Genomic DNA, 21,120 nt, shown 5'->3' on the forward strand with positions numbered 1-21,120 from the left:
TGCCTGGGAAATGGATGTCTCTGAGTGTCCTTACTCGGTCGCGTGCGCGGTGTACATCTTTGCATTACGACCCTGCTGCGAGCATTTGTGATTCGAGCATTTTGGGGGAACGGGTTTCGTACGAGATGTTCTTCTCAGGCTCCTGCGAACCAGAGCGCTCGTCTTTGCAATGCTCCGACAAGTGCAGGCCCAACGTGTCTGTCTAGGGGAAGAAATCGCACGAATGCTTTTTGTCGAGATGTGGGTGCTCGCGGGTGGTTCCCTCGCGGTGCCAGTTCTTCGGTATGTGCATGTGCATGAGATTGAAGCTTGTCCAGAACCTGTGCGCTCGTGGCGATGGCCAGCGGGCTTTCCATCCGACCCGTCTTGAAACACAGACCAAGGAGTCTAACATGTGTGCGAGTTGGCGGGTTGGGAAAACCCACGAGGCGCAAGGAAGCTGACTGGAAAGATCCCCTCTCGAGGGGTGCACCGCCGACCGACCCTGATCTTCTGTGAATGGTTCGAGTGCGAGCACACCTGTTGGGACCCGAAAGATGGTGAACTATGCCTAAGCAGGGCGAAGCCAGAGGAAACTCTGGTGGAGGCCCGCAGTGATACTGACGTGCAAATCGTTCGTCTGACTTGGGTATAGGGGTGAAAGGCTAATCGAACCGTCTAGTAGCTGGTTTCCTCCGAAGTTTCCCTCAGGATAGCTGGAGCTCACGTGCGAGTTTTATCGGGTAAAGCAAATGATTAGAGGCATCGGGGGCGTAACGCCCTTGACCTATTCTCAAACTTTAAATAGGTAAGTCGGTGCGACTGCTCTGTTGAGCCACGCCACGGAATCGCGAGCTCCAAGTGGGCCATTTTTGGTAAGCAGAACTGGCGATGCGGGATGAATCGAAAGCCGAGTTACGGTGCCAAATTGTGCGCTAACCCAGATCCCACAAAGGGTGTTGGTTGATTAAGACAGCAGGACGGTGGTCATGGAAGTCGAAATCCGCTAAGGAGTGTGTAACAACTCACCTGCCAAATCAACTAGCCCCGAAAATGGATGGCGCTGAAGTGCGCAACCTATACTCGACCGTCGGGGCAAGTGCCAGGCTCCGATGAGTAGGAGGACGTGGGGGTTGTTGCGAAACCTTGGGTATGAGCCTGGGTGGACCAGCCCCCGGTGCAGATCTTTGTGGTAGTAGCAAATATTCAAATGAGAACTTTGAAGACTGAAGTGGGGAAAGGTTCCATGTGAACAACACTTGGACATGGGTTAGTCGATCCTAAGAGATGGGGAAACCTTGTTTCAAGGGTGCACTTTGCGCGATCATCGAAAGGGAATCGGGTTAATATTCCCGAACCGAGACGTGGCGGCGGACGGCAACGTTAGGAAATTTGGAGACGTCGGCGGGGGCCCCGGGAAGAGTTATCTTTTCTTTTTAACAGCCTGCCCACCCTGAAATCGGTTCAACCGAAGATAGGGTCCAGCGGCTGGAAGAGCACCGCATGTCCCGCGGTGTCCGGTGCGTCTAGGCGCGCCGATCTGGGCGGAAGACATTGTCAGGTGGGGAGTTTGGCTGGGGCGGCACATCTATTAAAAGATAACGCAGGTGTCCTAAGATGAGCTCAACGAGAATAGAAATCTCGTGTGGAACAAAAGGGTAAAAGCTCATTTGATTTTGATTTTCAGTACGAATACAAACCGTGAAAGCGTGGCCTATCGATCCTTTAGACTTTCAGAATTTGAAGCTAGAGGTGTCAAAAAAGTTACCACAGGGATAACTGGCTTGTGGTAGCCAAGCGGTCATAGCGATGTTGCTTTTTGATCCTTCGATGTCGGCTCTTCCTATCATTGTGAAGCAGAATTCACCAAGTGTTGGATTGTTCACCCACCAATAGGGAACGTGAGCTGGGTCTAGACCGTCGTGAGACAGGTTAGTTTTACCCTACTAATGATCTGCGCTGTGATAGTAATTCAACTTAGTACGAGAGGAACTGTTGATTCACACATTTGGTCATTGCGCTTGGTTGAAAAGCCAGTGGCGCAAAGCTACCGTGTGTCAGATTATGACTGAACGCCTCTAAGTCAGAATCCACACTAGATGCGGCGCATATCTCTCTCCGGCTGCATCGTGACCTGCAGTAGGGGTGCTCTTGCACTCCCAGGGGCCCGTGTCATTGGCCATCTCCGATCGGCACACTAGCCCGTTGGAGCAACCTTGGATATTAATTTCAAGCGATCGGTGAGAAGAATCTTTTGCAGACGACTTAAATAAGCGATGGGGTATTGTAAGTGGCAGAGTGGCCTTGCTGCCATGATCCACTAAGATTCAGCCCTCTGTCGCCTCGATTCGTAAAACCTTTTTCGACTCTGAGGCGGGTGGGGTTTGTAATTTGCGCGAGGGCGAGAAAATCTCCCAAGTGCCAAATTCTGAGTGGGGGTGGGGTATGCAAGGTTTTTTCTTGCGAGCTCGTAACGTAACAATCTCTAAGGTGCCAAATTCCCGGCGGGTGGGGTTTGCAATTTGTGCGAGTGCGAGAAGAATCTTCCAAGTGCCAAATTTTGGGTGGGTGGGGTTTGCAATTTTTTGCGAGGGCGGGAAAACTCTCCCAGGTACCAAATTTCGAGCGGGTGGGGTTTTGTGAAAATTTTTGCGAGTGCGAAGAAATCTCCCAAGTGCCAAATTCTCGGCGGGTGGGGTTTTTGCAATTTCTGCTGGGGCAGAAAAATCTCCCAAGTGCCAAATTCTCGGCGGGTGGGGTTTGCAATTTCTGCCAGGGCAGAAAAATCTCTCGAGTGCCAAATTCCGGGCGGGAGGGAGGGGTTTTGTAGAAATTTCTGCCAGGGCAGAAAAATCTCCTGAGTGCCAAATTTTGGGCGAGTGGGGTTTTGTAGAATTTCCACGAGGGGGAAAAAAATCTCCCGAGTCCAGAATTCTGAGCTGGTGGGGTTTGCGATTTTCGGAAGGGCGAAAAAATCTCCGGAGTGCCGAATTCCCCACGGGTGGGGTTTTGTGATTTCTGCAAGTGCGAAAAAGTTTTCCATGTGGGTCGGGTTTGCAATTTTTGTGAGGGCGGAAAAATCTTCCAAGTCCAAATTTTGGGCAGGCGGGGTTTCGTAATTTTCCAAGTGCCAAATTCCGAGCGGGTGGGGTTTGTAAATTCCGCGAGGGCGGAAAAAACTTCCAAGTCCAAATTTTGAGCGGGTGGGGTTTGTAAATATTCGTGAGGGCAGAAAAATCTTCCGACTGCAAATTCTAGGCGGGTCCCCGGGTTTTGTAATTTTCGCGAGGGCAGACGACTCATGTACGTGATCCAAAACCGGTCAACTTATTTTTTTGGTTAACGCCCAAAGTTTTGAACTCAAATCGAGTTGGCTACCCCGACTCGAATCGCCTCCAAATTTTTTGCACAACCCATGTCACCGTGCTTGACTTGATTCTAAGTGCCCCGAGTCATGTACGTGGTCCAAAAGAGGTCAACCTTTTTTTTTTGGGGGGTTAATGCCCAAAGTTTTCAACTCGAACCATGTCGGCAACCCCGACACGAATCGCCCGAATTACCCGAACCCCGACTCGAATCGCGTCGAGCCTTAACCGCCTCCAATTTTTTTGCATGACTCATGTCACCGTGCTCGACATGATTCTAAGTGCGCCGAGTCATGTGCGTGATCCAAAGGCGGTCAACTCTTTTTTTCGGTTAACGCCCAAAGTTTTCAACCCAAATTGTGTCGGCGACCCCGACTCGTATCGCCTCGAGCCTTAACCACCTCCAGTTTTTTCGCAGGACTCATGTCACCGTACTCGACTTGGTGCCCCGAGTCATGTACGTGATCCAAAAGCGGTTAACTTCTTCCTTCTTTGGTTAACACCCAAAGATTTTAACCCGAATCGTGTCAGCAACCCCAACTCAAATTGCCTCGAGCCTTAATCGCCTGCAATTTTTTTGAACCACTCATGTCACTGTGCTTGACTTGATTCTATGTGCCCCAAGTCATGTACGTGATCCAAAAGCGATTAACTCTTTTTCTGGCTAATAGCCAAAGTTTTCGAATCGACTCAGCTACCCCGACTCAAATTGCCTCGAGCCTTAACCGCCTCCATTTTTTTTCCCTCGACTCATGTAATCGCACTCGCCTTGATTCTGAGTGGCCCGAGTCACTTACGTGATCCAAAACCGGGTAACTTTTTCTTTTTTCTTTTTTTTTGTCAAGTCCCAAAGTTTTGAACTCGAATAGAGTCGGATGCCCCGACTTGAGTCGTCCCCAAATTTTTCGCACGACTCATGTCACCGTGCTCGACTTGATTCTAAGTGCCCCGAGCCGTGTACATGATCCAAAAGCGGTTAACTTTTTCTTTTTGGTTAACGCCCAAAGTTTTCAACCCGACCCACCTCGGCAACCTCGACTCAAAGCGCCTCGAGCCTTAATGGCCTCCAATGTTTTTGCACGACTCATGCCACTGTCAACTTTTCACTCGAATCATGTCACCCAGGGCACCTCGATGCTACGTGACCCGAGCCCTGTGCGCGATCCAAAACCGGGTAATGTTTTTTTTTTTTTAACTCCCAAAATTTCATTCTTTTTTGCCTTACGAGGCCTATCATGATCTCTTTTTATAAAGAAAATTCTCAAATCGGATCGTTTCGGCTACCCTACCTCGAATCCGACTAGCTAGGCATAACGCCTCGAGTCGGCTCGGCAATACGTGAACTGAAACTTGTGCGTGATCCAAAAGCGGGTAACTTGTTTTTTTTTTTTTTTTTTGTAATGCCAAAAATTTTGCGCTTTTCGCTGTACAGGGCCTCTCATGATTTTTTTTTTTTTTTTTTCCCCTCGTCGACCCACTCTGGCGACCCAGTCGGCTCGCCCGAGGCTGGGGCGACAGAGATGGGTTGACCTAGTCGGGTGACCCAAGTTGGGTCGACCCAGGCGTGCGATCCTGGCTGGGGACAGCAAGTCGATTCTATAAGTTTGCTTGCCAATTTTGCTAGCCAGGTCGGCTCACCAAGTCATCTAACCATGTGGTCTTTGCCAAATCAAGAATTGACTCTTTAAGTCCACTCACAGCTCATCAAGCCGGCTCACCAAGATGACTTACCGTCTCGCCTCACCAAGTTGCCCCACCAGGTCGCCTCTTCTTTAAGACCGCTCACCATGTCGGCTCCCCAAGTCACCTCACCGAGTCGACTATTCAGGTTGCCTCACCAAGTCGACCCCTTAAGTTCGCTCACCAAGTCAGCTCCCTAAGTCAGCTCACCAAGTCGAATCACCTAGTTGTTTTACCACCTTGCCCCAGCAGGTGTGCTCGCCAAGTCGCCCCGCCGAGTTGCTTCTCTAAGCCCACTCACCATGTCAGCTCACCAAGTTGATTGTTCAAGTATGTTGCCAAGTCAACACTTTAAGTTCGCTCCCCAGGTCAGCCCGCCCAAGTCGCCTCTTTAAGTTCGTTCGCCAGGTCAGCCCGCCCAAGTCGCATCAGCGGGCTAACTCACCGAGTCACCTCACGAAGTTGACTCTTTAAGTGCGCTCACCAAGTCAGCTCACCAAGTCGACTCACCATCTCGCCTCGATAAGTTGGCTTGCCGAGTTACCCCACCAAGTCGTCGCCTCTTTAAGCCCGCTCATCGTGTCAGCTCGTCAGGTCGGCTCACCAAGTCGACTAATCAAGTAGGCCCACCAAGTCACCTCAAGGATAGCTCCTTGCCATGAGTCGCCTCACCATGTTGACTCAATGAGTCTTCTCACCATGTTGACTCTTTTAGCCCGCTCACCGGGTCGCCTCACCAAGTTGACTCGAGTACGTTGCCAAGTCGACTCTTTAAGTTCGCTCGCCAGGTTGACTCGCCAAGTCAGCTCACCATGTCATCTCAATGAACCAACTCGCCGAGTCGCCTCACCACGTCGGCTCTCTAATACCACTCGCCAAGTCGCCCCACCAACTCGCCCCGTTAGGCCCACTCACCACATCGCCCCGTTAGGCCCACTCTCACAAAGTGGACTCTTTAAGTCTGCTCATAAAGTCGAGCCACCAAGTACTCTCACCAAGTCGACTCTTTAAGTCCTTTCATAGAGTCACCCAACCAAGTACTCTCACCAAGTCAACTCTTTAGGTCCGTTCATCAAGTCACCCCGCAAAGTCGACCCTCTAAGTTCGTTCATCGAGTCACCCGACCAAGTCGACTGTTTAAGTCCTTTCATCAAGTCACCCCACCATGCGGACTCTTTAAGTCCGTTCATCAAGTCACCAGAACAACTACTCTCACCAAGTCGACTCTGTAAGTCCGTTCATCAAGTCGGCCCACCAAGTACTCCCACCAAGTCGACTCTTTAAGTCCATTCATCAGTTCACCCCGCCAAGTACTCTCACCAAGTCAACTCTTTAGGTCCGTTCATCAAGTCGACCCTTTAAGTCCGTTCATCAAGTCACCCCGCCAAGTTGCTTCTCTAAGCCCACTCACCATGTCAGCTCGCCAAGTCGGTTGTTCAAGTACATTGCCAAGTCAACTCTTTAAGTTCGCTCGCCAGGTCAGCCCGCCCAAGTTGCCTCTTTAAGTTTGTTCGCCAGGTCGGCCCGCCCAAGTCGCATCAGCGAGCTAACTAGCCGAGTCACCTCACAAAGTTGACCCTTTAAGTGCACTCACCAAGTCAGCTCACCAAGTCGACTCACCATCTCGCCTCGATAAGTTGGCTTGCCGAGTTACCCCACCAAGTCGTTGCCTCTTTAAGCCCGCTCACCGTGTCAGCTCGTCAGGTCGGCTCACCAAGTCGACTAATCAAGTAGGCCCACCAAGTCACCTCAAGGATAGCTCCTCACCATGAGTCGCCTCACCATGTTGACTCAATGAGTCACCTCACCATGTTGACTCTCTGAGCCCACTCGTCGGGTCGCCTCACCAAGTCGACTCGAGTACGTTGCCAAGTTGACTCTTTAAGTTCGCTCGCCGGGTCGACTCGCCAAGTCAGCTCACCATGTCATCTCAACGAACCAACTCGCCGAGTCGCCTCACCAGGTCGGCTCTCTAATACCACTCGCCAAGTCGCCCCACCAACTCGCCCCGTTAGGCCCACTCACCACATCGCCCCGTTAGGCCCACTCTCACCAAGTGGACTCTTTAAGTCTGCTCATAAAGTCGAGCCACCAAGTACTCTCACCAAGTCGACTCTTTAAGTCCTTTCATCGAGTCACCCCACCAAGTACTCTCACCAAGTCAACTCTTTAGGTTCGTTCATAGAGTCACCCCACCAAGTCGACCCTTCAAGTGCCTTCATCAAGTCAACCCACCAAGTCGACTCTTTAAGTTCATTCATCAAGTCACCCTGCCAGGTCAGCCCACAAATTACTCTCTCCATGTCGACTCTTTAAGTTCGTTCATCAAGTCACCCCGCCAGGTCGGCCCATCGAGTGGACTCTTTAAGTTCCTTCATGAAGTCACTCTGCCAAGTCGGCCCACCAGGTCGACTCTTTAAGTTCGTTCATCAAGTCACCCTGCCAGGTCAGCCCACCAACTACTCTCACCAAGTCGACTCTTTAAGTTTGCTCACCAAGTCACCCCGCCAGGTCGGCCCACCAAGTACTCTCACCAGGTCGACTCTTTAGGTTTGTTCATCAAGTCACCCCACCGAGTACTCTCACCAAGTCGACTCTTTAAGTTCGTTCATCAAGTCGCCCCGCCAGGTTGGCCCACCAAGTACTCTCACCAAGTCGACCCTTTAAGTTCGGTCATCAACTCACCCCGCCAGGTCGGCCCACCAAGTACTCTTACAAAGTTGACTCTTTAGGTTCGTTCATCAATTCACCCCGCCAGCTCGGCCCACCAAGTTCTCTCACCAGGTCGACTCTTTAAGTTCATTCATCAAGTCACCCTGCCAGTTCGACCCACCAAGTACTCTCACAAAGTCGACTCTCTAAGTTCGTTCATCAAGTCACCCTGCCAGGTCAGCCCACCAAGTACTCTCACCAAGTCACCCCGCTAGTTCGACCCACCAAGTCGAACCTTTAAGTTCGTTCATCAAGTCACCCGGCCAAGTCAGCCCACCAAGTCGACTCTTTAAGTCCGTTCATCAAGTCACGTGACCAGGTCAGCCCACCGAGTACTCTCACCAAGTCGACTCTTTAAGTTTGTTCATCAAGTCACCCGGCCAGGTCGGCCCACCAAGTACTCTCACCAAGTCGACTCTCTAAGTCTGTTCATCAGGTCACCCCACCTAGTACTCTCACCAAGTCAACTCTTTAGGTCTGTTCATCAGGTCACCCCGCAAAGTTGACCCTCTAAGTTCGTTCATCGAGTCACCCGACCAAGTCGACTGTTTAAGTCCTTTCATCAAGTCACCCCGCCAAGCCAACTCTTTAAGTCCGTTCATCAAGTCACCAGAACAACTACTCTCACCAAGTCGACTCTATAAGTCCGTTCATCAAGTCGGCCCACCAAGTACTCCCACCAAGTCGACTCTTTAATTCCATTCATCAGTTCACCCCGCCAAGTACTCTCACCAAGTCAACTCTTTAGGTCCGTTCATCAAGTCACCCCGTCAAGTCGACCCTTTAAGTCCGTTCATCAAGTCGCCCCACCGAGTTGCTTCTCTAAGCCCACTCACCATGTCAGCTCACCAAGTCGATTGTTCAAGTGCGTTGCCAAGTCAACTCTTTAAGTTTGCTCGCCAGGTCAGCCCGCCCAAGTCGCCTCTTTAAGTTCGTTCGCCAGGTCGGCCCGCCGAAGTCGCATCAGCGGGCTAACTCGCCGAGTCACCTCACGAAGTTGACTCTTTAAGTGCGCTCACCAAGTCAGCTCACCAAGTCGACTCACCATCTCGCCTCGATAAGTTGGCTTGCTGAGTTACCCCACCAAGTCGTCGCCTCTTTAAGCCCGCTCACCGTGTCAGCTCGTCAAGTCAGCTCACCAAGTCAACTAATCAAGTAGGCCCACCAAGTCGCCTCAAGGATAGCTCCTCACCATGAGTCGCCTCACCATGTTGACTCAATGAGTCACCTCACCATGTTGACTCTTTGAGCCTGCTCGCCGGGTCGCCTCACCAAGTCGACTCGAGTACGTTGCCAAGTTGACTCTTTAAGTTCGCTCGCCGGGTCAACTCACCAAGTCAGCTCACCATATCATCTTAATGAACCAACTCGCCGAGTCGCCTCACCACGTCGGCTCGATAATACCACTCGCCAAGTCGCCCCACCAACTCGCCCCGTTAGGCCCACTCACCACATTGCCCCGTTAGGCCCACTCTCACCAAGTGGACTCTTTAAGTCTGCTCATAAAGTCGAGCCACCAAGTACTCTCACCAAGTCGACTCTTTAAGTCCTTTCATCGAGTCACCCCACCAATTACTCTCACCAAGTCAACTCTTTAGGTCCGTTCATAGAGTCACCCAACCAAGTCGACCCTTCAAGTGCGTTCATCAAGTCACCCCACCAAGTCAACTCTTTAGGTTCATTCATCAAGTCACCCTGCCAGGTCAGCCCACAAATTACTCTCACCAAGTCGACTCTTTAAGTTCGTTCATCAAGTCACCCCGCCAGGTCGGCCCACCGAGTGGACTCTTTAAGTTCGTTCATGAAGTCACTCTGCCAAGTCGGCCCACCAGGTCGACTCTTTAAGTTTGTTCATCAAGTCACCCCGCCAGGTCAGCCCACAACTACTCTCACCAAGTCAACTCTTTAAGTTTGCTCACCAAGTCACCCCGCCAGGTCGGCCCACCAAGTACTCTCACCAGGTCGACTCTTTAGTTTTGTTCATCAGGTCACCCCACCGAGTACTCTCACCAAGTTGACTCTTTAAGTTCGTTCATCAAGTCGCCCCGCCAGGTCGGCCCACCAAGTACTCTCACCAAGTCGACCCTTTAAGTTCGGTCATCAACTCACCCCGCCAGGTCGGCCCACCAAGTACTCTCACAAAGTCGACTCTTTAGGTTTGTTCATCAATTCACCCCGCCAGCTCGGCCCACCAAGTTCCCTCACCAGGTCAACTCTTTAAGTTCGTTCATCAAGTCACCCCGCCAGTTCGACCCATCAAGTACTCTCACAAAGTCTACTCTCTAAGTTCGTTCATCAAGTCACCCTGCCAGGTCAGCCCACCAAGTACTCTCACCAAGTCACCCTGCTAGTTCGACCCACCAAGTTGACCCTTTAAGTTCGTTCATCAAGTCACCCGGCCAAGTCGGCCCACCAAGTTGACTCTTTAAGTCCGTTCATCAAGTCACGTGACCAGGTCAGCCCACCGGGTACTCTCACCAAGTCGACTCTTTAAGTTTGTTCATCAAGTCACCCGGCCAGGTCAGCCCACCAAGTACTCTCACCAAGTCGACTCTCTAAGTCCGTTCATCAAGTCACCCTGCCAGGTCGGCCTACCAAGTCGAATCTTTAAGTCCGTTCATCAAGTCACCCCACCAAGTACTCTAACCAAGTCGATTCTTCGAGTGCGTTCATCAAGTCACCCGACCAACTACTCTCACCAAGTCGACTCTTTAACTATGTTCATCAAGTCACCCCACCAAGCACTCTCACCACGTCAACTCTTTAGGTCCGTTCATAAAGTCACCCCACCAAGTCGACCCTTCAAGTGCGTTCATCAAGTCACCCCACCAAGTACTCTCACCAATTCGACTCTTTAAGTCTTTTCATCAAGTCACCACACCAAGTACTCTCACCAAGTCAACTCTTTAGGACCGTTCATCAAGTCACCTCGCCAAGTCGACCCTTGAAGTCTGTTCATCAAGTCACCCCAACAAGTACTCCCACCAAGTCGACTCTTTAAGTCAGTTCACGAAGTCACCCAACCAGGTCAGCCCACCAAGGACTCTCACCAAGTCGACTCTCTAAGTCTGTTCATCAGGTCACCCCACCGAGTACTCTCACCAAGTCAACTCTTTAGGTCCGTTCGTCAGGTCACCCCACAAAGTTGACCCTCTAAGTTCGTTCATCGAGTCACCCGACCAAGTCGACTGTTTAAGTCCTTTCATCAAGTCACCCCGCCATTTCGACTCTTTAAGTCTGTTCATCAAGTCACCAGAACAACTACTGTCACCAAGTCGACTCTATAAGTCCGTTCATCAAGTCTGCCCACCAAGTACTCCCACCAAGTCGACTCTTTAAGTCCGTTCATCAGTTCACCCCGCCAAGTACTCTCACCAAGTCAACTCTTTAGGTCCGTTCATCAAGTCACCCCGCCAAGTCGACCCTTTAAGTCTGTTCATCAAGTCGCCCCGCCGAGTTGCTTCTCTAAGCCCACTCACCATGTCAGCTCACCAAGTTGATTGTTCAAGTGCGTTGCCAAGTCAACTCTTTAAGTTCGCTCGCCAGGTCAGCCCGCCCAAGTCACCTCTTTAAGTTCATTCGCCAGGTCAACCCGCCCAAGTCGCATCAGCGGGCTAACTCGCCGAGTCACCTCACGAAGTTGACTCTTTAAGTGCGCTCACCAAGTCAGCTCACCAAGTCGACTCACCATCTCGCCTCGATAAGTTGGCTTGCCGAGTTACCCCACCAAGTCGTCACCTCTTTAAGCCCGCTCACCGTGTCAGCTCGTCAGGTCGGCTCACCAAGTCGACTAATCAAGTAGGCCCACCAAGTCACCTCAAGGATAGCTCCTCACCATGAGTCGCCTCACCATGTTGACTCAATGAGTCGCCTCACCATGTTGACTCTTTGAGCTCGCTCGCCGGGTCGCCTCACCAAGTCGACTCGAGTACGTTGCCAAGTCGACTCTTTAAGTTCGCTCGCCGGGTTGACTCGCCAAGTCAGCTCACCATGTCATCCCAACGAACCAACTCGCTGAGTCGCCTCACCACGTCGGCTCTCTAATACCACTCGCCCCGTTAGGCCCACTCACCACATCACCCCGTTAGGCCCACTCTCACCAAGTGGACTCTTTAAGTCTGCTCATAAAGTCGAGCCACCAAGTACTCTCACCAAGTTGACTCTTTAAGTCCTTTCATCGAGTCACCCCACCAAGTACTCTCACCGAGTCAACTCTTTAGGTCCGTTCATAGAGTCACCCCACCAAGTCGACCCTTCAAGTGCATTCATCATGTCACCCCACCAAGTCGACTCTTTAAGTTCATTCATCAAGTCACCCCGCCAGGTCAGCCCACAAATTACTCTCTCCAAGTTGACTCTTTAAGTTCGTTCATTAATTCACCCCGCCAGGTCGGCCCACCGAGTGGACTCTTTAAGTTTGTTCATGAAGTCACTCTGCCAAGTCGGCCCAGCAGGTCGACTCTTTAAGTTCGTTCATCAAGTCACCCCGCCAGGTCAGCCCACCAACTACTCTCACCAAGTCGACTCTTTAAGTTTGCTCACCAAGTCACCCCGCCAGGTCGGCCCACAAAGTACTCTCACCAAGTCGACTGTTTAGGTTTGTTCATCAGGTCACCCCACCGAGTACTCTCACCAAGTTGACACTTTAAGTTCGTTCATCAAGTCGCCCCAGCAGGTCGGCCCACCAAGTACTCTCACCAAGTCGACCCTTTAAGTTCGGTCATCAACTCACCCCGCCAGGTCGGCCCACCAAGTACTCTCACAAAGTCGACTCTTTAGGTTCGTTCATCAATTCACCCCGCCAGCTCGGCCCACCAAGTTCTCTCACAAGGTCGACTCTTTAAGTTCGTTCATCAAGTCACCCCGCCAGTTCGACCCACCAAGTACTCTCACAAAGTCGACTCTCTAAGTTTGTTCATCAAGTCACCCTGCCAGGTCAGCCCACCAAGTACTCTCACCAAGTCACCCCGCTAGTTCGACCCACCAAGTCGGCCCACCAAGTCGACTCTTTAAGTCCGTTCATCAAGTCACGTGACCAAGTCAACCCACCGGGTACTCTCACCAAGTCGACTCTTTAAGTTTGTTCATCAAGTCACCCGGCCAGGTCGGCCCACCAAGTACTCTCACCAAGTCGACTCTCTAAGTCCGTTCATCAAGTCACCCCGCCAGGTCGGCCCACCAAGTCGAATCTTTAAATCCGTTCATCAAGTCACCCCACCAAGTACTCTAACCAAGTCAATTCTTTGAGTGCGTTCATCAAGTCACCCGACCAACTACTCTCACCAAGTCGACTCTTTAACTATGTTCATCAAGTCACCCCACCAAGCACTCTCACCACGTCAACTCTTTAGGTCCGTTCATAAAGTCACCCCACCAAGTCGACCCTTCAAGTGCGTTCATCAAGTCACCCCACCAAGTACTCTCACCAATTTGACTCTTTAAGTCAAGTCACCAAACCAAGTACTCTCACCAAGTCAACTCTTTAGGACCGTTCATCAAGTCACCTCGCCAAGTCGACCCTTGAAGTCCGTTCATCAAGTCACCCCACCAACTACTCCCACCAAGTCGACTCTTTAAGTCAGTTCACGAAGTCACCCAACCAGGTCGGCCCACCAAGGACTCTCACCAAGTCGACTCTCTAAGTCTGTTCATCAGGTCACCCCACCGAGTACTCTCACCAAGTCAACTCTTTAGGTCCGTTCATCAGGTCACCCCGCAAAGTCGACCCTCTAAGTTCGTTCATCGAGTCACCCGACCAAGTCGACTATTTAAGTCCTTTCATCAAGTCACCCTGCCAAGCCGACTCTTTAAGTCCGTTCATCAAGTCACCAGAACAACTACTCTCACCAAGTCGACTCTATAAGTCCGTTCATCAAGTCAGCCCACCAAGTACTCCGACCAAGTCGACTCTTTAAGTCCGTTCATCAGTTCACCCCGCCAAGTACTCTCACCAAGTCAACTCTTTAGGTCCGTTCATCAAGTCACCCCGCCAAGTCGACCCTTTAAGTCCGTTCATCAAGTCGCCCCGCCGAGTTGCTTCTCTAAGCCCACTCACCATGTCAGCTCACCAAGTCGATTGTTCAAGTGCATTGCCAAGTCAACTCTTTAAGTTCGCTCGCCAGGTCAGCCCGCCCAAGTCCCCTCTTTAAGTTTGTTTGCCAGGTCGGCCTCCCCAAGTTGCATCAGCGGGCTAACTCGCCGAGTCACCTCACGAAGTTGACTCTTTAAGTGCACTCACCAAGTCAGCTCACCAAGTCGACTCACCATCTCACCTCGATAAGTTGGCTTGCCGAGTTACCCCACCAAGTCGTCGCCTCTTTAAGCCCGCTCACCGTGTCAACTCGTCAGGTCGGCTCACCAAGTCGACTAATCAAGTAGGCCCACCAAGTCGCCTCAAGGATAGCTCCTCACCATGAGTCGCCTCACCATGTTGACTCTTTGAGCCCGCTCGCCGGGTTGCCTCACCAAGTCAACTCGAGTACGTCGCCAAGTTGACTCTTTAAGTTCGCTCGCCGGGTCGACTCGCCAAGTCAGCTCACCATGTCATCTCAACGAACCAACTCGCCAAGTCGCCTCACCACATCGGCTCGCTAATACCACTCGCCAAGTCACCCTACCAACTCGCCCCATTAGGCCCACTCACCACATCGCCCCGATAGGCCCACTCTCACCAAGTGGACTCTTTAAGTCTACTCATAAAGTCGAGCCACCAAGTACTCTCACCAAGTCGACTCTTTAAGTCCTTTCATCGAGTCACCCCACCAAGTACTCTCACCAAGTCAACTCTTTAGGTCCGTTCATAGAGTCACCCCACCAAGTCGACCCTTCAAGTGCCTTCATCAAGTCACCCCACCAAGTCGACTCTTTAAGTTCATTCATCAAGTCACCCCGCTAGGTCAGCCCACAAATTACTCTCACCAAGTCGACTCTTTAAGTTCGTTCATCAAGTCACCCCGACAGGTCGGCCCACCGAGTGGACTCTTTAAGTTCGTTCATGAAGTCACTCTGCCAAGTCGGCCCACCAGGTCGACTCTTTAAGTTCGTTCATCAAGTCACCCCGCCAGGTCAGCCCACCAACTACTCTCACCAAGTCGACTCTTTAAGTTTGCTCACCAAGTCACCCCGCCAGGTCGACCCACCAAGTACTCTCACCAGGTTGACTCTTTAGGTTTGTTCATAAGGTCACCCCACCGAGTACTCTCACCAAGTCAACTCTTTAAGTTCGTTCATCAAGTCACCCCGCCAGGTCGGCCCACCAAGTACTCTCACCAAGTCGACCCTTTAAGTTCGGTCATCAACTCACCCCGCCAGGTCGGCCCACCAAGTACTCTCACAAAGTCGACTCTTTAGGTTTGTTCATCAATTCACCCTGCCAGCTCGGCCCACCAAGTTCTCTCACCAGGTCGACTCTTTAAGTTCGTTCATCAAGTCACCCCGCCAGTTCGACCCACCAAGTACTCTCACAAAGTCGACTCTCTAAGTTCATTCATCAAGTCACCCTGCCAGGTCAGCCCACCAAGTACTCTCACCAAGTCACCCCGCTAGTTCGACCCACCAAGTCAGCCCACTAAGTTGACTCTTTAAGTCCATTCATCAAGTCACGTGACCAGGTCAGCCCACCGGGTACTCTCACCAAGTCAACTCTTTAAGTTTGTTCATCAAGTCACCCAGCCAGGTCGGCCCACCAAGTACTCTCACCAAGTCAACTCTCTAAGTCCGTTCATCAAGTCACCCCGCCAGGTCGGCCCACCAAGTCGAATCTTTAAGTCCATTCATCAAGTCACCCCACCAAGTACTCTAACCAAGTCGATTCTTCGAGTGCGTTCATCAAGTCACCCGACCAACTACTCTCACCAAGTCGACTCTTTAACTATGTTCATCAAGTCACCCCACCAAGCACTCTCACCACGTCAACTCTTTAGGTCCGTTCATAAAGTCACCCCACCAAGTCGACCCTTCAAGTACGTTCATCAAGTCACCCAACCAAGTACTCTCACCAATTCGACTCTTTAAGTCTTTTCATCAAGTCACCACACCAAGTACTCTCACCAAGTCAACTCTTTAGGACCGTTCATCAAGTCACCTCGCCAAGTCGACCCTTGAAGTCCGTTCATCAAGTCACCCCACCAAGTACTCCCACCAAGTCGACTCTTTAAGTCAGTTCACGAAGTCACCCAACCAGGTCGGCCCACCAAGGACTCTCACCAAGTCGACTCTCTAAGTCTGTTCATTAGGTCACCCCACCTAGTACTCTCACCAATTCAACTCTTTAGGTCCGTTCATCAGGTCACCCCGCAAAGTCGACCCTCTAAGTTCGTTCATCGAGTCACCCGACCAAGTCGACTGTTTAAGTCCTTTCATCAAGTCACCACGCCAAGCCGACTCTTTAAGTCCGTTCATCAAGTCGGCCCACCAAGTACTCCCACCAAGTCGACTCTTTAAGTCCGTTCATCAGTTCACCCTGCCAAGTACTCTCACCAAGTCAACTCTTTAGGTCCGTTCATCAAGTCACCCCGCCAAGTTGACCCTTTAAGTCCGTTCATCAAGTCACCCCGCTGAGTTGCTTCTCTAAGCCCACTCACCATGTCAGCTCACCAATTCAATTGTTCAAGTGCGTTGCCAAGTCAACTCTTTAAGTTCGCTCGCCAGGTCAGCCCGCCCAAGTCGCCTCTTTAAGTTCGTTCACCAGGTCGGCCCGCCGAAGTCGCATCAGCGGGCTAACTCGCCGAGTCACCTCACGAAGTTGACTCTTTAAGTGCGCTCACCAAGTCAGCTCACCAAGTCGACTCACCATCTCGCCTCGATAAGTTGGCTTGCCGAGTTACCCCACCAAGTCATCGCCTCTTTAAGCCCGCTCACCGTGTTAGCTCGTCAGGTCGGCTCACCAAGTCGACTAATCAAGTAGGCCCACCAAGTCGCCTCAAGGATAGCTCCTCACCATGAGTTGCCTCACCATGTTGACTAAATGAGTCGCCTCACCATGTTGACTCTTTGAGCCCGCTCGCCGGGTCGCCTCACCAAGTCGACTCGAGTACGTTGCCAAGTCGACTCTTTAAGTTCGCTCACCGGGTCGACTCGCCAAGTCAGCTCACTATGTCATCTCAACAAACCAACTCGCCGAGTCGCCTCACCACGTCGGCTCTCTAATACCACTCGCCAAGTTGCCCCACCAACTCGCCCCATTAGGCCCACTCACCACATCGCCCCGTTAGGCCCACTCTCACCAAGTGGACTCTTTAAGTCTGCTCATAAAGTCGAGCCACCAAGTACTCTCACCAAGTCAACTCTTTAAGTCCTTTCATCGAGTCACCCCACCAAGTACTCTCACCAAGTCAACTCTTTAGGTCCGTTCATAGAGTCACCCCACCAAGTCGACCCTTCAAGTGCGTTCATCAAGTCACCCCACCAAGTCGACTCTTTAAGTTCATTCATCAAGTCACCCCGCCAGGTCAGCCCACAAATTACTCTCACCAAGTCGACTCTTTAAGTTCGTTCATCAAGTCACCCTGCCAGGTCAGCCCACTGAGTGGACTCTTTAAGTTCGTTCATGAAGTCACTCTGCCAAGTTGGCCCACCAGGTCAACTCTTTAAGTTCGTTCATCAAGTCACCCCGCCAGGTCAGCCCACCAACTACTCTCACCAAGTCGACTCTTTAAGTTTGCTCACCAAGTCACCCCGCCAGGTCGGCCCACCAAGTACTCTCACCAGGTCGACTCTTTAGGTTTGTTCATCAGGTCACCCCACCGAGTACTCTCACCAAGTCGACTCTTTAAGTTCGTTCATCAAGTCACCCCGCCAGGTCGGCCCACCAAGTACTCTCACCAAGTCGACCCTTTAAGTTCGATCATCAACTCACCCCGCCAGGTCGGCCCACCAAGTACTCTCACAAAGTCGACTCTTTAGGTTCGTTCATCAATTCACCCCGCCAGCTCGGCCCACCAAGTTCTCTCACCAGGTCGACTCTTTAAGTACGTTCATCAAGTCACCCCGCCAGTTCGACCCACCAAGTACTCTCACAAAGTCAACTCTCTAAGTTCGTTCATCAAGTCACCCTGCCAGGTCAGCCCACCAAGTACTCTCACCAAGTCACCCCGCTAGTTCGACCCACCAAGTCGACCCTTTAAGTTCGTTCATCAAGTCACCCGGCCAAGTCGGCCCACCAAGTCGACTCTTTAAGTCCATTCATCAAGTCACGTGACCAGGTCAGCCCACCGGGTACTCTCACCAAGTCGACTCTTTAAGTTTGTTCATCAAGTCACCCGGCCAGGTCGGCCCACCAAGTACTCTCACCAAGTTGACTCTCTAACTCCGTTCATCAAGTCACCCCGCCAGGTCAGCCCACCAAGTCGAATCTTTAAGTCCGTTCATCAAGTCACCCCACCAAGTACTCTAACCAAGTCGATTCTTCGAGTGCGTTCATCAAATCACCCGACCAACTACTCTCACCAAGTCGACTCTTTAACTATGTTCATCAAGTCACCCCACCAAGCACTCTCACCACGTCAACTCTTTAGGTCCGTTCATAAAGTCACCCCACCAAGTCGACCCTTCAAGTGCGTTCATCAAGTCACCCCACCAAGTACTCTCACCAATTTGACTCTTTAAGTCTTTTCATCAAGTCACCACACCAAGTACTCTCACCAAGTCAACTCTTAAGGACCGTTCATCAAGTCACCTCGCCAAGTCGACCCTTGAAGTCCGTTCATCAAGTCACCCCACCAAGTACTCCCACCAAGTCAACTCTTTAAGTCAGTTCACGAAGTCACCCAACCAGGTCGGCCCACCAAGGACTCTCACCAAGTCGACTCTCTAAGTCTGTTCATCAGGTCACCCCACCGAGTACTCTCACCAAGTCAACTCTTTAGGTCCGTTCATCAGGTCACCCCGCAAAGTTGACCCTCTAAGTTCGTTCATCGAGTCACCCGACCAAGTCGACTTTTTAAGTCCTTTCATCAAGTCACCCCGCCAAGCCGACTCTTTAAGTCCGTTCATCAAGTCACCAGAACAACTACTCTCACCAAGTCGACTCTTTAAGTCCGTTCATTAGTTCACCCCGCCAAGTACTCTCACCAAGTCAACTCTTTAGGTCCGTTCATCAAGTCACCCCGCCAAGTCGACCCTTTAAGTCCATTCATCAAGTCGCCCCGCCAAGTACTCTCACCAAGTCGACCCTTTAAGTCCTTTCATCAAGTCACCCCACCAAGTCGACTCTCGAAGTCCGTTCATCAAGTCACCAGAACAAGTAATCTATCCAAGTCGACTCTTTAAGTCCGTCCATAAAGTCACCCGACCAGGTCGGCCCACCAAGTACTCCCACCAAGCCGACTCTTTATGTTCGTTCATCAGTTCACCCTGCCAAGTACTCTCACCAAGTTGACTCTTTAAGTCTACTCATCAAGGCGAGCCACCAGGTACTCTCACCAAGTCGACTCTTTGAGTCCATTCATCAAGTCGACCCACCAAGTACTCTAACCAAGTCGATTCTTCAAGTGCGTTCATCAAGTCGCCCCACCAAGTACTCTCACCAAGTCGACACTTTAAGACCTTTCATCGAGTCACCCCGCCAAGTACTCTCACCAAGTCAACTCTTTAGGTCCGTTCATAGAGTCACCCCACCAAGTCGACCCTTCAAGTGCGTTCATCAAGTCACCCCACCAGGTTGGCCCACCAAGTCGAATCTCTAAGTCCGTTCATCAAGTCATCATCCCGATCTGGCTGAGCCGTTCTGGCCGAGCCATGCTGGCCGAGCCGATTTGGGCGAGCCATTCTGGCCGACCCGATCCTGCCGAGCCGTTCTGGGCAAGCCATTCTGGCCGACCTGATCTGGGCGATCCATTCTGGCCGAGCCGATCTGGGCGAGCCGTTGTGGCCGAGCCATGCTGGGCGAGCCGATCTGGGCAAGCCGTTCTGGCTGAGCCATGCTGGCCGAGCCGATCTGGCCGAGCTCCAAAAATAGTGTCGTGGATGGCTATTTGGTCACCTCTGTGCCAACTCGATCGGCACAACATTGGGAATGGTTCGACAACGGCTGTCATTCCAATGTGTCATCGGGATGTCTTGGAACGCGGCCTTTCAAGGGCGAGCTCGCGTCTAGCACTTGGATTGTGCTTCGTCACAAGTGAATGGGGAGATCTCTTTGTGAACGGCGGCATGCCGATTGCAAGAGAAAATTGACTTAGTAGTCAGAGCATTGGCCTCGGGCCATTGTGATGGCCTTGCAATTTCTCTATAATTGCAACCTATGTTTGCGCATAGCAGAGTTTGCATGTATGATTGGGCTTTGTTCTTGATGGTTCCAAGTACTCTCACCAAGGCTGGCCGAGCCATGCTGGCCGAGCCGATCTGGGCGAGCCACTCTGGCCGAGCCGATCTGGGCGAGCCATTCTGGCCGAGCCATGCTGGCCGAGCCGATCTGGGCGAGCCGTTCTGGCCAAGCCAATCTGTGCGAGCCGTTCTGGCCGAGCCATGCTGGCCAAGCCGATCTGGGTGAGCCGTTCTGGCCGAGCCATGCTGGCCGAGCCGTTCTGGCCGAGCTGATCTGGCCGAGCTCCAAAAACAGTGTTGTGGATGGCTGTTTGGTTGCCTCTGTGCCAACTCGATCGGCACAACATTGGGAATGGTTCGACAGTGGTTGTCGTTCCAATGTGTCATCGGGGGATGCCTTAGAAAGTGGCCTTTCAAGGGCGAGCTCGCGTCTAGCCCTTGGATTGTGCGTCGCGTCACAAGTGAATGGGGAGATCTCTCTGTGAACGGCGGCATGGTGATTGCAAGAGAAAATTGACTTAGTCGGAGCATTGGCCTCGGGCCATTGTGACGGCCTTGCAATTTCTCTTTAATTGCAACCTATGTTTGCGCAGTAGCAGAGTTTGCATGTAAGATGGGCCTTGTTCTTGAGAGTTCCAGGAGATGACCTCCGAAACTTTTGGATTGGGCCCCTTCAAGGTGAAATTCATCCAGCTGATCGGATGAAGCTCGATGTGCTTGTATCTATTCTGAGACGGTAATGATGGTCATTAATCTGTGGCGGTGAGTATTATCCCATTCAGTAATCGCAATGGCGGAGCTGGTGGGAAGTACTTGTCGCTTTGTTTTGATGGATATACCCTATATGTAGGTGTCTGCACGGCTTGCAACACACTGCACATTTGGTGTTCGATTCTAAGATGCGCTTGTTGCTGAGTGTGTATGGAGTTGTATCTTTTAGCCAAGGGCTCTGTCTCATTGGCACGTTCTATCATTGCATTTTTATCCTGCCCGGACGGCAAGAAGGAAAGAGATGGTTGCACGGGTGCATTGCTCGACGTCCCTAATTTCATCAAGGGTCCACTCTCCACCCTAAGTTTTTTGCCGATCGGTAGAGCCTTGGGATTGAGAGGGGGGCCGG

The 21,120-nt window shown here is 51.7% G+C and overlaps 2 pseudogenes; both read left to right on the forward strand.

Annotated features, from left to right (window-relative positions):
• Window positions 1–377: 377 nt before the first annotated feature.
• Window positions 378–1,543, forward strand: LOC149574025 (25S ribosomal RNA; annotated as a pseudogene).
• LOC149574026 (25S ribosomal RNA) lies at window positions 1,544–2,329 on the forward strand (annotated as a pseudogene; the record flags this gene model as incomplete).
• Window positions 2,330–21,120: the final 18,791 nt, after the last annotated feature.

This window comes from Cupressus sempervirens, chromosome 2 (assembly GCF_028749045.1).
Source record: "Cupressus sempervirens isolate cs-2001-9-10 chromosome 2, ASM2874904v1, whole genome shotgun sequence".
NCBI lineage: Eukaryota > Viridiplantae > Streptophyta > Pinopsida > Cupressales > Cupressaceae > Cupressus > Cupressus sempervirens.